Here is an 11,125-nt window from a genome sequence, read left to right as displayed (position 1 = left end):
TATAGAAACGTAATAGATACGTATAGAAAAGGTACGTAAAAGTATAGAATCACGTATAGATTACGTATAGAAGATACGTATAGAAGCGTATAGATAGTAAGGATACGTATAGTATACGTATGGATACGTATGAAATAGATACGTATGGATTACGTATAGATCTAGATATTCGTATAGATCGTAAAGATCGTATAGATACCGTATAGATACGTATAGATACGTATAGAATACGTAGATACGTAATTAAGGATGTCGTAAAGATCTGTATAGATACGTATAGATACGTAGTATGATTACGTAGTAGATACGGATAGATACGAATAGGATACGTATAGATCGTGATAGATACGTATAGATAGGGGCGTATAGATAGCGTATACGATACGTTAATAGATACGCATATAGATACGCTATAGATAGGTATAGAAACGTATAGATACGTATATAGATACGTAATAGATAGGTATAGACACGGTATAGATATCTATAGATAGTATAGTAACGTAATAGATTACGTATGAGATCGTATGAGATCGTATAAGACGTTATAGATACGTATATATAGTATAGATGTATAGATCGTAATTAGATATCGTATCTGCTAGCAGTAGCTGTGTTGATCCACCGGAGCAGGTACAATTCCAGAGAAATAATATAATATACTAGTTATACTAATTACTATTAATATAATTATTAGTGTCTCTTTGAATATTTCTATGGTATAACTGAGTGCGAATTGAAAAGTGTTGTGTAATGGGAGGAAGCCCCCAAATCCCCACCCATCGGTTCTTTGTAGTGGTGTGCGGGTTGCTTGGCGGGAGTTTGCGTTGGGGCACCGTGTCGCTCCTGTGCGTTCGGTGGTTGAGTTTCACGTATCGTGGTATGATCGACTTTAGCCTTACTTAGCGGTATTCTACTAACTTAATAATACATAAAACTTATGAAAACTTCTCTTCGAAATATTGTTTTTAAAGCGTAACGCTGTTCCCTCTTCTTTCAGAGAAGAGAAAATAATCTTTGTTCGTTAAAAGTAGTCGTAATTCAGCACGACGACTCAAATCGACATTCACGTCGGGTTCTTATTGATGTTCGTAATATAGAATAGAGAATAGCATAGAATAGAGGACAATACCGAGAAGATTTGAGACAACTGGAAGCAATGCGCAGATAGTTGTGAGAAGTGTCAGCAATGATACATTCAACTACGGTAACTTCGTCAGACGCTACAAGTTACTACGCTACAAGACTGCTTTGATTGTCACAACAGTGACGACAACTTCGGCGGTCGTGCGTAACCACCAGCCATGCGTGTATTATCAAGGTGCCCACCCCCCCTCTCTCTCTCTCTCTCTCTCTCGTCTCTCTCTCTCTCTCTTCTCTCTCTCTCTCGTGTTCTTTTAATCTCTCTCCCTCAGTCTCTTTCCGTCTCTCTCTTTCCTTCTTTCTTTCTCTCTACCATTCTCTCTTTCTCTCTTCTCTCTCTCTCGTCGTCTTTCTTTCTTTCTTTCTTTCTTTCTCTCTGCTTTCTCTCTCTATCTCTCTGCTCGCTCTCTATTCGTATCTATCTATCTATCTAGTCTATCTATCTATCTATCTATCTAGTCTATCTATCTATCTATCTATCTACTCTCTCCTATCTCTTTCGCGCGATCTCTCTCCCTCACTCTTCCTCTGGCTCTCTCGGGCGCGCTCAGGAAACCTCAGCATTGCAAATCAACAACGCTGATAATACCGCAATGCGACCACCGACCTGCTGATATGTAGAGCAAGCGCTCAGAGTCCAATTGACTGCCACATGGCCACATGCTACAAGTACACGGTGTCCATTCAATCAACATCTATGCGGCTACGTACTGCGTGGTAAACTAACGTGTGGGCACCAATCACGGGATGCTGCTGATCATGACGCTAGATTACCGACTGCGTGTGCGTCTCGCGAAATACCGTTATATAGGTTCCGCAGTGGGAATTCATTTCCTATTGGCGGCCATAAATTCCGCAATAAATCCAGCAATAAAGTTCTTTTTTGAGAAAATTACAATGCTATCCCTGAGTCCACGTCGCAATGAATCATATATGTTGTTAAACTCGAAAATTCTTCGCGTAATTTTTCTGTAAACAAGCTTTTCTCGGCAACACACACGGAAATGGCTACTTTGCGATGTGATTTTACGCGGAAAAAGAGGCTTGCTTTGAAAAGTTCCGCCGGCCCGCCCCAGCAATGCACCCGGGAACGAAGCCGCTTACACTGTCGGAATTCAGCAGAGATTCTAGTTTCTGAATTAACCATTGCAAAAGAAGTTCGAAACCTCTTTCTAGTATGAAATAAAAAAATTTGACTGACTGTGTGAGTGGCGTGCGTTGTGTGTGTGTGTGTGTGTGTGTGGTGTGTGTGTCGTGTGTGTGTGTGTGTGTGGCGTGTGCGCGCGCGCGTGTGTGCAACTGCGTGTTAAGGAGGCCTGTGAGTACTGCGCTGCGTGTGGTTCGCGTGTACGTTCGGGGTGTATTTTTGTGTGTGTGTGTGTAGTGTGGTGTGGTGTGTCGTGTGTGTTGTGTGTGTGTGTGTGTGTGTGGTGTGAGTGGTTGTGTGTGTGTGTGTGTGTCTCTCTCTCTTTCTGTCTCTGTCTCTCTCATCTGCTCTCTCTCCCTCCCTCTCTCTCAGTCTCTCATCTTCTCTCTCTCTCCTCTCTCTCTCTCTTCTCTCTCGCTCTCTCTCTCTCTCTCGTCTCTCTCTCTCTGTTCTCGTCTTCTCTCCTCTCTCTCTTTCTCTCGCTTTCTCTTTCTCTCTCTCTCTCTCTCTCTCTTTCTCTCTCTCTCTCTATCTCTCTCGCCCTCGCGTGTTCTTTTGTTTCTCCCAGGGGCCACACATTGTCTGCCAAAGTCGCCATTAGCGTGATAGAATCAGATTATTGATTTCCAGCCGTTAAGAAATAAAATGTATACGATCCTTTATTAATGCAGTTCTGATGACTGTAAGAAACCATCTGAAACCATGCATATTCTCATATTACGATGTCAAAGCCTCGATTATAATCTATATATGTAAAGTTGTTCAGCCGAATTAGTCCGTACTCGCATAACTAGAGAACTCCTCAGCCTAGAGAAAAACTAAAAATATTTTCAGAATCAGCACGTCTGGGAGGTGGTTCTGGCTGAAACAAAAATTTTTTTTAAAAAGTTACAAATTGATAAAAATTCTATTCATCAATAGATGGCGGTGCGTACAGATTAAAACATCACGTACGGGAGTGTCTCACTGATCTCTATTAGTTAGTATAATAGAGATCAGTGGAGTGTCTATATTGAAGCCGGTACGGGAGATGACGGTACGCATATATTTGCTAATATATTGACTAATCGTATGTCAATAAACTCAATATTCAGCAGAGAGTATAGCTAAGACATGTGTCTATAGGTATCTAGAATTTAGAAATTTAATCATCTGTGAATTCATCTCGCCGCCGCCATATATTTGCTATATGATTAATCGTGCGTCAATAAACTCAATATTCACAGAGAGTATGAATTCAAGCCGGTACGGGAGATCATTTGCATAATATATTTCAGATACATATAGACACATTCTTAGCCTATACTCTCTGTGAATATTGAGTTTATTGAGCACGATTAGTCAATATATTAGCAAATATATGCGTACCGTAACTCCCGTACCGGCTTGAATATAGACACCCCTATTACGTACGCGTGAATCCATGATGTATACCACTGTCTCTACTATACTAAGTATTTACTATACTAGTTAGTATAGTAGATATCAGTGTGGTGATACCCTTAACGGCGCGTGCCATAATCGCTAGAACATCCGTCTCCTACATCCGGGATTTGTTCTCTTTACCTACCTCTTAGTATGTATTATTTTTAATTTCTAACTTTTTAATTTTATTGTTTATTTTTAATGTCTTTTTCTTTTGATTTCTTATTGTTTTTTTACTGTTTGGGAGGGATGGGAATGGGTGGCATGGGAATGGCATGCGATGGCATGCGATGGGATGGAATGGCATGGCATGGCATGGAGGATGGGATGGGGATGCGGTGCGATGGGATGATGAGTGATGGGATGAGATGGGATGGGATGGGATGGAGATGGCATGGCATGGCATGGCATAGCATGGCATGGTATGGGATGTCATGTGGATGGCATGGGATGGGATGGCATGGATATGGGATGGATGGGATGCGGTGCGATGGATGGAATGGGATGGGATGGCAGGCATGAATGGATGGATGGACGCAATAGATGGATGCAGTGATAGATATATAGTAGATTTTGTTGGGTATTTTCCTTTCAACCAAGCGGTTCACCAACTGAGAAACGCCACTGATTTCCCGCGGCAACGCCGGGTATCCGCTAGTAGAATATATTTATGCTTAAAAATTAAAATAATAAATAACGAATAATGACCTCAATATATCAATAAAAATGATAATGGCAATAATAATAATAATAATAATAATAATAATAATAATACGTCAAATAATAATAATAATAATTATAATAACGCAATAACAATAACAATAACAATAAAGGTAATAGTAGATATTGAAAGGATAAAAAACAAGCAATTACGTGTATCTCGATAACACAACCCCTCTTTTTAATTAGGTTTCAGATGCCGACGCTATGACTTGCAATTGGCACCGTGTAATTCCCCTAACGAGCTATATATATACTAGCTGAAACCCGCGCTAAGCGCGGGCTTAGTGACTGTGATGCATGTGTCACCGACCGTCCAATACCCAGAAGATAAAAAGCAGAAGAGATGACCTTGACATTGACACATAACTTCATTATTACATGCTTATTTCTTACTTACAGTATTGGGCTTACAAAAACTCATAAAAATCATTATTGCGCTTACATGCACAGACAACGTTGACAGACGGCGAAAGTATACGCACAACGTCTCACAGACGGCGAAATATTAGCAAGGCAAAGATATAGCGCCCCTATTTTCAGGCAAATCTTTACTTTTTTTGTCTTTTATCAGCCTTTTTTACCGTTTTCAACCGAGTAAGTTTAGAACCCGTCCCGTGTAATTCATCGATCTCTCTCGTGAATTTGCGCTATTTGGATCAAAACTGACGAGATTTCATTAACATACATACATACATACATACAACATTCGCCAATTATAGTAAGATATAATATAATATTATATATATATATATATATATTATATATAATATATATATACTATATATCACCGGACGACTGGAACGCCCCCCCCCCCTTTTCTCGGCGCTCGGGGGTTTGGCTGCCTCTGCCTCGTCGCGGTCCTAGTGATTCGAATCGGAAAGGACGGGGAGTAACGGCCCTGTCAGGGTGCGCGGCGACAACGGCAACCATACTATACCACGGCCAATGGTAGTAGTCGACGCAGTTAGTTAGTTAGGTAGAGAGAGGGTGAAAACCGTTACAATATATTGAGGTTATTATTCGTTATTTATTATTTAATTTTAAGCATAAATATATTCTACTAGCGGGATACCCGGCGTTGCCCGGGGAAATCAGTGGCGTTTCTCAGTTGGTGACCGCTTGGTTGAAAGGAAAATACCCAAACAAATCTAACTATATATCTATCCATGCATCCATCCATGCATCCATCCATCCCATTCCATGCCATGCCATCCCATTCCATCCCATCGCACCGCATCCCATCCCATCCCATATCCCATGCCATCCCATCCCATGCCATCCCATGACATCCCATCCCATGCCATGCTATGCCATGCCATGCCATGCCATGCCATGCCATTCCATTCCATGCCATGTCATGCCATGCCATCCCATGCCATCTCATCCCATCTCATCCCATCCCATCCCATCCCATCGCACCGCATCCCATCCCATCCCATCCCATGCCATGCCATTCCATCCCATCGCATGCCATCGCATGCCATCCCATGCCATCCCATCCCATCCCATCCCAAACAGTAAAAAACAATAAGAAATCAAAAGATAAAAGACATTAAAAATAAACAATAAAAATTAAAAAGTAAGAAATTAAAAATAATACATACTAAAGAGGTAGGTAAAGAGAACAAAATCCCGGTGTAGGAGACGGATGTTCTAGCGATTATGGCACTGCGCCGTTAAGGGTATACACCACTGATATCTACTATACTAACTAGTATAGTAAATACTTAGTATAGTAGAGACCAGTGGTATACATCATGGATTCACGCGTACGTGATAGGGGTGTCTATATTCAAGCCGGTACGGGAGATTACGGTACGCATATATTTGCTAATATATTGACTAATCGTGCCTCAATAAACTCAATATTCACAGAGAGTATAGCTAAGACATGTGTCTATATGTATCTAGAATATATTATGCAAATGATCTCCCGTACCGGCTTGAATTCATACTCTCTGTGAATATTGAGTTTATTGACGCACGATTAATCAATATAGCAAATATATGCGAATTATTACCCGTACCGGCTTGAATTCATTCTCTCTGTGAATTACAGATGATTAAATTTCTAAAATATAATCAGATGATTAAATTTCTAATCTATAATCTAGATACCTATAGACACATGTCTTAGCTATACTCTCTGTGAATATTGAGTTTATTGACACACGATTAGTCAATATATTAGCAAATATATGCGNGCATGCTCTGTCGGGATGTGACACGACAAGTGCTCTATACAGATTTGGAAAGCGAACGGCTTATTCAGCTCTCACCAAAAATGCAGAGGCTTTACAGAATCGGGAATCATTCCAGGATGTCCCTACTTTCTTAGATACTGCAAGGCGATTTGTTCTCTTCATGCATGGTAAAAAAAATCTCAGTTCACTCAATAAGCTTCGTTTCGTACTCGCCACAACCACTGACAAGCCTGCATCAATACTGCCGCCGACAGAGAATGCCTTAGCACAACATGTATTGCGTGCCCAATACCAAGTTGCAGTGTGGTGTCAGAGTCACGTCGCAAAACCTGTGAACATGGACCCAGTTGGCTATGGTTGGCATGTAAATGTAAAAAGTAAACTCTGTCCAACATTGTACCAGAATGAATCGGCACCAGCTGAGGTTAGAGACATAACTCATTTGTACTGCACAGACAAAGATTGTCGCGAACAGAAATGCTAGTGTACGTGTCATTGCTGGACTTGAGTGCATTGACTTTTGTACCTGTGGTGGAGAATGTGAGAATCAGCGGGAGATAAGTGAGGTTGAAAATACAGATGAAGTCTGAGGTGATACGGACATGACGGTGTAAAAAGCAGTATGTTCAAACACTAACAATATTTTCTAGGGGTTATTTGGAGCCAACTGAAGAAGGTTAATCCCTAATTAATGTGTCAGTGTTCTTGCCAGAAAGAAAACAATGTGACATTTACTTGTTTTCAACCTTGTAAGTGAGAAAGTAACAACAAAATGAGATATCGGGAAATTCCTGATTTTATGTTTTTTTTTGCAAATAGGGGGTTAATCAGCCATGTTAGCGTTAAAATAAGCAAATCAAACATCAATATTCATACCGTTGACATCCTTACAAATCAAATGAGACCAGATTTGTTTCGTTCTAATGTAGGGGAGGGGTACTGCATCAAAACTTATGATTGGAAAATGACAAAAGGGGTAAAACCCCCGATTTTGGGGTATTAAGGGGCCCAAAACCCCATTGAAGTGGGTTAAACCCCTAAATAATGTGAGTGTCCTCAGCAAAAAAAGAATTAATGTGATATTAATATGTTTTAATCTTTTTAGGTGCAAAAATAACAATTATGAAGATATTCCAAAATTCATATTTTTTATGGGTTTTTGCAAACAAAGGGTTAATTGGCCATGTTTTAATTAGAATCTGACTGTAAAACATTGTTTTTCATGAAGTAGACATCCTAACAAATCCAACGATACCTTATTTGCCTTGTTCTAAAGGGGGGAGGGGTCAAGCTAAATTGTTGGCTCTTAGTCACTCCACTATACATATATCAGTATAGATTATGTAACCGTGGAGATGTATAATATATCAGTATAGATTGTATAACCTTGGAGATGTATAATATATCTGGGGCCGGTTTCACGAAGCGTAATTAAGTCCTTAATCATGATTAAATCACTAATCATGATTAACTTCCCGTACTTAAATTGAAGTGACTGTTTCACGAAGCGTAATTAACGTTAATCATGATTAAGTTAATCACAATATTTTATTCTACCCAGGAGCATGATTAAATCCACTAATCATAATTAGTTGCTATAACGAGTATATATTATAGACTAGTATAGTACTATAGTCCTACTATAGTAGTATGTATAGGTAGTACTAGTAGGCCTACTAGTGTAGTGGTCCTAGGGGTAGCCGCTACGCGAATTATGTGCGTGTGAATGCACTATTGTTTTTGCGGGATCATTTCTTGCTCCCGGTGGCAAAGCGCGACTGTGTTGCGTGGCAGCAGGAGACAAACAAATAGAGGCAAATAAACACAACGCAAGTCCTTAGGTATACGGAAACGGTGGCTTTATTTCTCGCCTACACATCGTCGTAAACATTAAATATAGTTTATGTTGGCAGAAGGCCAGAGAAAGGCTAGGTGCAAGAATTTAGAACTACCGAGTGCACGCGAACCCGACGTCTCTATTGAGGTCGCCCGGAGTGAAAAATAAGGGGTAACGGCACCTGTCGTCGGCTCTCGGCTCTTCTCTCCGTTCCTCTGTCTTCCTTCTTCGTTCTTCCTTCTTTTTTTTGTCTTCTTTTCTTCTATCTTCTATCTTCTGTCTCTTCTCGTCTGTCTTTTCTCTTCTGTCTTCTCCCTTCTTTCTTCTTTCTTCTTTCTTCTATCTCGATCTTGACTTAATTCTTACTTCTATCTGTCGTCTCCGGGGGGTGAACTGTGCTCGTCGTCTGCTTCCTGTCGACTGCCCTAGTGTTCCTATACTGGGTCAGTATTCTCCATGTCGGTGCTCCTATTGGCCGGTGCCTCCTCCCATCGGGTCAGCGCTCCTCGTAGTGGGCGCGGTGATCCTCGTAATCCTAAGGGGAAAAGGGGGGTGAGTCCCGTAGCGGTGCTCCGAGTGATCCTACGGGGTCAGTGTCCCCTTAATTGGTTCTCCTAGTGATCGTATTGGGAAGTCAGTGCTCCTTGGTTCTCCTAGTGGGCGGCTGCCCAGCGCGTTCTGCCTTCTACTGAATTTCGGCCTCCTTATATATACGCCCTGGTTGCTACCTGGTCGCGTACTTTTCCCCCTCTCCCCTAGCAACAAGCAAGGGTATTCCCAGCTGGCATCGCTTTCTTACCGGTTTATACCGGTGTGCTCTGCCTCGATTGCGGTTGTTTGTTTACTTGCCGTTCCGCATACGCCTGTTATGCTGTTGCCGTGCGTACGCCTGTTACGTCAGCTGTACTAGCCGAGTAATTTTCCATTCGTATTCTATTCTAATTATTGTTTTATTTATTTACTCATTATCCGTTTAACCTGCACTTTATTATGGCTCGACTTTTGCCTTATTTGATTTTGTGTATTGATCTCTTAAGTGAAATTTGGGTGTTACCTGGTTTTCTGATCTAGGTGTCTAGTTATTCCAAAATGGCCGCGCCATGTAGTGTTTTGTGGTTTGAAATAGTCTTTGGTGTAACCGAAATCTCTACACTAGTACTAGTAGTTACGTAGTATATAGTACGCTACAGATTTTACAATTGGAAATTTTACTTCACTTTTTTCCCAAGGAAATTTAAATTATCTAAGATTAGCTGTACTAATTTAGTCATCATAATTGCAAATTAATTCCTTTTCATAATGTACCGAATTTGCAGATACTTTTGGCGTTGTTCGCCATTTTGATTACATTTTAATTCATGTTTATAAGTCGGCTAATTATGTGATTAGTTAAATATGTAGGCCCCCTACTTAAATCGCTTCGTCAAACAGATTTTTAAGTATGATTAACTATTCATAATTACAGGAGGTAGGGAGATACTTTTGGCGTTGTCCGCCATTTTGAATACATTTTAATTCATGTTTATAAGTCGGCTAATTATGTGATTAGTTAAATATGTAGGCCCCCTACTTAAATCGCTTCGTAAAAAAGATTTTTAAGTATGATTAACTAATCATAATTACAGGAGGTTAATTAGGATTAGTGATTTAATTATAATTAAAATTAATCACGCTTCGTGAAACCGGCCCCAGTATAGATTATGTAACCATGGAGATATAATAATATCATTCAGTATAGATTATGTAACCATGGAGATATAATAATATATCAGTATAAATTATGTAACCATGGAGATGTATAATATATCAGTATAAAAATTATATAACCATGGAGATGTACATATCAGTATAAATTATGTAACCATGGAGATGTACGTATAATAATTATATCAGTATATGGATTATGTAACCATGGAGATATACTAGTGGAGCGACCGGGGCCCTGAAAGGGCCTTATTTAAGGAGTTACCCCTCCCCACTTTAGAACAAGGCAAATGAGATATCGTTGGATTCGTTAGGTTGTCTGCTTTATGAAAAACAATGTTTTACAGTCAGATTCTAATTAAAACATTGCCATTTAACCTCTTGTTTGCTAAAACGCATAAAAATTGGTGAATTTTGGAATATCTTCATAATTGTTATTTTGTCACCTTAAAAGAATAAAAACATGTTAATATCACATTAATTCCTTTCTGCTAAGGACACTTACATTATTTGGAGTTTTAACCCACTTTAATGGGGTTCAATGGGGTTCCGATTAATACCCCAAAATCGGGGTTTTACCCCTTTTTGCCATTTCCCAATCCTAAGTTTTGATGCAGTACCCTTCCCCTATATTAGAACAAAACAAATCTGGTCTCATTTGATTCGTAAGGATGTCAACTGTATGAATATTGATGTTTGATTTGCATATTTTAATGCTAACATGGCTGATTAACACGTTCCCGCGGATCCACGAGTCAGCTCGTGGGCACAATCAAAACGCATCCCCGCGGATCCACATAACACGTACACGCATATATACTAGTAAACAGGCAGTAACACGTACACGCATAGGTGCTACTAGACAGGCAGTAACACGTACACGCATATATACTAGACAGTCAGTAACACGTACACGCATATATACTAGACAGTCAGTAACAC

Source organism: Priapulus caudatus, unplaced genomic scaffold (genome assembly GCF_000485595.1).
Source record: "Priapulus caudatus unplaced genomic scaffold, Priapulus_caudatus-5.0.1 Scaffold122, whole genome shotgun sequence".
NCBI classification, from domain to species: Eukaryota; Metazoa; Priapulida; class Priapulimorpha; order Priapulimorphida; family Priapulidae; genus Priapulus; species Priapulus caudatus.
The sequence above is the reverse complement of the archived record's forward strand: the minus strand, read 5'-3'. Positions refer to the sequence as shown.